We start from the raw sequence: 3,944 nt of genomic DNA, 5'->3' as shown, positions 1-3,944 counted from the left end.
TATGCAGTGGGACCCTCCAAGCCTATAGTTACTGTGTCACCCAAGAACATGACACCAAAGGGTACAGGAAGCTATGGAACATGTTTGTTCTGCAATGAGAAACATTCAATGTACCACTGCTCTAATTTTCCTGATAGTGACGCCCGTGTTGAGCGACTCAAAGATTTGCAACATTGCACGAGGTGCCTCAGGAAACATAACATCAAGGACTGTGATACCCAATTACACCCTTGTAATAGGTGTAACAAAGGTCAGCACCATGCAGCATTGTGCAGAGACACCAAAACAACGTCTCCAAACCCCAAGGTGGAAGATAGCATTCCCACCACAGTACAGTACTGCAAGGTGCAACAAACAAAGAGTGTCCAATCAGCAAAGTCTAAAGGTAATACGACTTTGCCTACTGCCCAAATTACCATCCTGAATAAGAGGGCCAAGGTCCATACCCGTGGGTTGTTTGACCAAGGATCCCAAAGAACATACATCACTAAAAGGTTGGCAGATGAATTACAATTAAGGCCTGTAGCCCAGATGTCATTCAACATCTCAGGGTTTGTAACAGATGCAGGACCTCAAGTCTACCAGGTGGTACAACCATCAGTACGCTTAGGCAGGTACGTCTGTCGAGTACAAGCCATTGTGGTGGACAAAATACCAGTAGACCTACAAGTTCAAGGTCTGCGAGCAACAGCCAAATTCCTGAGAAATAGAGGAATAAAATTGGCAGATAATATTAAGACTGATCACCTCACTGACTTCGGTCTCCTTGTAGGGACAGACTATTGTCATCGATTCATCGGTAGCCCTACTAAATATCAGGGTATAACCATGTTAAACTCTGCAGGAGGTAAATTACTCTCAGGCCCAGTATCAAGCCTGAGGAGACCTATGCCTGCAGATAAACAATACCAATAGAATCTAAATTTGTCAGCTGATTATATTTCTCCAGTAGCATTATACTAAGGAGATTACAGCTGACTATACCAACAGAAGTTGATGTTAGTATCATCATTTAAAGCTGAAGATGAGTTCATGAGGCCTCAGTAGCAAGTCAGTGAACAGTAGCCTAAAACAGCTACAAGTCACTGCGACCAATGTCACTGAACCCACTGCAGTCTCAGAACCATACTTTACTTTAATGATGAGCTATTCAATCTTCTGAATCAATTAACTAAATTAAACCCCAATAAATCTGATGACTGATTTGATACATTTATTATTTAATCAAGATGTATTCCATGGGCCTCAGTGTTTATATATCAGTGACCAGTTACCTGAAGAAACTTCAAGTTATATCTAATGTCACTGATCTCACTGCAGTCCCTGAATCATACTTGACTGTAGTACTTGATCACATCCAGTCTTCTGGGTTAAATAATATGTGATTAGGCTTGAATATTAGCCTTTCAAGAGTTGACAGGGAAATGAAATCGCATTAGACTTCTAACCCCTGCAACTCTAGTACGGGACATCCGTCCTGTACGAACAGACACACAAATGTGTGATTACTAACTACTAACATCAAATTAATGTAATAATTCGAAGGAGGAGTATCGGTGTTCGTCTGTTCTAAACAGGACTTCGACCCGTGAGCAGCCCCCTGGGGAATTATGTCGGAAAATCCGACACCATTTAATAATCATACAGATAATAACTGTATTACCAACAAGTTACCCATAGAAAACGTAACTTGTAGTGGAATTACCGTCTATAGAAAACGGGATATCATCACCACATACTATTATAATTCACCAGCTATTCTGCTGGGAATTGTTCTTAAATACATTAGTCTTTGGACTTTACCATCATAAAAACATCTTATATAAATTAACTTAATTATCAATATTAAAGTAGAGTAAATGTGACCCTTCTATCACTTTCTGAAATGTGGACAATGTAAGCCAGGCGTCAGAGTGAGGAGGAGGGCAGCCATTGTTTATTGAGACCAGAGGCTCACACGGGAGCAAATTCGGCTCCTGTTAAATTTACTTGGACGTAGTGTTATGGAACCCAAAGGTGTACCATTGTCAACACGCTGTCTACAAATACAAGTTAAGTGTCTATCCGAAACCCGTTTATCATTCATTTATGGCCATTAATGTCAGGATATAGGGTTAGCCGGTTAGAACGCGAAATCGCCTCATACTAAAGGTAATTAAGCCAGGTCTTTAATGTTCCATGTACTGTATAGTGTTTTCTCTGATATAGCTTGTCATATATAGGATTCTGGCTTCACAGCTAGCGCACTTTTGACAGGTCAAGACGAGGATGCAAGATTATGTGCACCAGTTACTGGGTGATAGAAGCTACCTCAAAGAGGATAATTTGGTGTCTACACTCTAGTTATACCTGGTGGACTAACCTGCTGTACTATAAGAGAAGGAACCTCATCAATGTATGTAGCTATTACTGTAATTTGATTGGCTGCATATGTGTAATATAAACCCCCCCTAATGTGTAGAGGATCGATTTGTGAGATTATGAGATTATTGCAGAAATACAGTCCACTTAACATTATACAAATTGCTATCGAAGTATATAAATTAACGTAAATATAAATTCATATAAATTAAATAAATATAAATCTCACAGGTCGGTTCCCACACGGGGCTTAGTGACTCCCGCGGCCTGGTTCTCGACCAGACCTCCAACCCCAGGAAGCAGCCTGTAGCAGCTCTAATTCCCAGGCACCTATTTACTGCTAGGTAACAGGGGCATCAGGACGAAAGAAACATTTTGCCCATTTGTCTCCGCCTTCACCGGGGATCGAACCCGGAACCTCAGGACTACGAATTCGAAACGCTGTCCATCCAGCTGTCAGGCGCCCTTACCCTTGCTGTCAGGCGAGTAGTGCCTACCAGTATAATAAGAAATCAAAACTTTCCTATTAAGAGAGTAGATTCAAAGAAGCAAAAGGCAACATGAAGAGCACATGGACAGCCATCTCTAACATCCTAGAAGCTAAACAACATTCTCATTACCAGATAAAAATTTCCTAGGATACTTGTACACCTGCGACAGATTTAGAAACGGCAACTGAATTTAATGACTTCTTTTCATCGGTTGGTGCTAACCTTGCCAGAAAAAAACCTCAGACTCAAACACATGTTACCACATATCTTTCAGGCAGCGACCCAAACTCTCTCCTCTCACCGTACAGATGTTGTGTCCATCATTCACTCATTAAATCCAAAGCTGGGAACATTAGTGAAATACCATCCATGGCTATCTTGAGTTGATTTCGTGGCTTTAGTGTTCCTGCGGACCGGTTCTCGACCAGGCCTCCACCCCCAGGAAGCAGCTAGGTAACAAGGGCATAGGGTGAAAGAAACTCTGCCCATCGTTTCTCGCCGGCGCCCGGGATCGAACCCTGGACCACAGTGTCACGTGTACAGCGTGCTATACGCTCGGCCGACTGGCTCCCAAAACTACTGCCCCAGGTGAGGCTCGAACTCACAACCTCGGCATGGCTCAGACACTGTCGTATAAGTACCGTGCGCTAACCGATTGCGCAACTGGAGCTATGGCATACAAGAGTGTCTCCCATGTCCTTGCGCCACACATAGCTCTGCTGTTCAACAAATCTCTAGAGTATCATACCTTCCCCTGATATGCTTAAAAAAGCAAGAGTAACGCAGTTTATAAGGAAAGCAATCCGGCAGACATAAGCAATTACAGACCAATATCAAATCTACCTATATTTTAAAAAAATATTTGAACTAATTATTTACACACCGCTCTACTCCTATCTCGTAAAAATCAACATACTAAGGCCCTGTTAGTCTAGCTTCCGCTCCCAAAAGAGAACCAATGATGCAATTATTAGTCTGCTTAACGTAATCTACTAAGCCCTTGACAAAAAATTTGCTTCCGATTGGACTCTTCATTGACCTGAGAAAGGCCGTTGATACTGTTAACCATAACTACCTCTTACTTAAACTTCA

At 42.0% G+C, this 3,944-nt stretch overlaps 1 non-coding gene across 1 annotated transcript; it reads right to left on the bottom strand.

Moving 5' to 3' along the window:
* Positions 1–3,432: 3,432 nt before the first annotated feature.
* On the bottom strand, positions 3,433–3,522 carry TRNAI-UAU (transfer RNA isoleucine (anticodon UAU)). The gene is given in 2 exon segments: positions 3,433–3,468; positions 3,485–3,522. It is a non-coding gene; the product is annotated as a tRNA-Ile (tRNA).
* Positions 3,523–3,944: the final 422 nt, after the last annotated feature.

Source organism: Procambarus clarkii, chromosome 47 (genome assembly GCF_040958095.1).
Source record: "Procambarus clarkii isolate CNS0578487 chromosome 47, FALCON_Pclarkii_2.0, whole genome shotgun sequence".
NCBI lineage: Eukaryota > Metazoa > Arthropoda > Malacostraca > Decapoda > Cambaridae > Procambarus > Procambarus clarkii.
The sequence above is the reverse complement of the archived record's forward strand: the minus strand, read 5'-3'. Positions and strand labels throughout refer to the sequence as shown.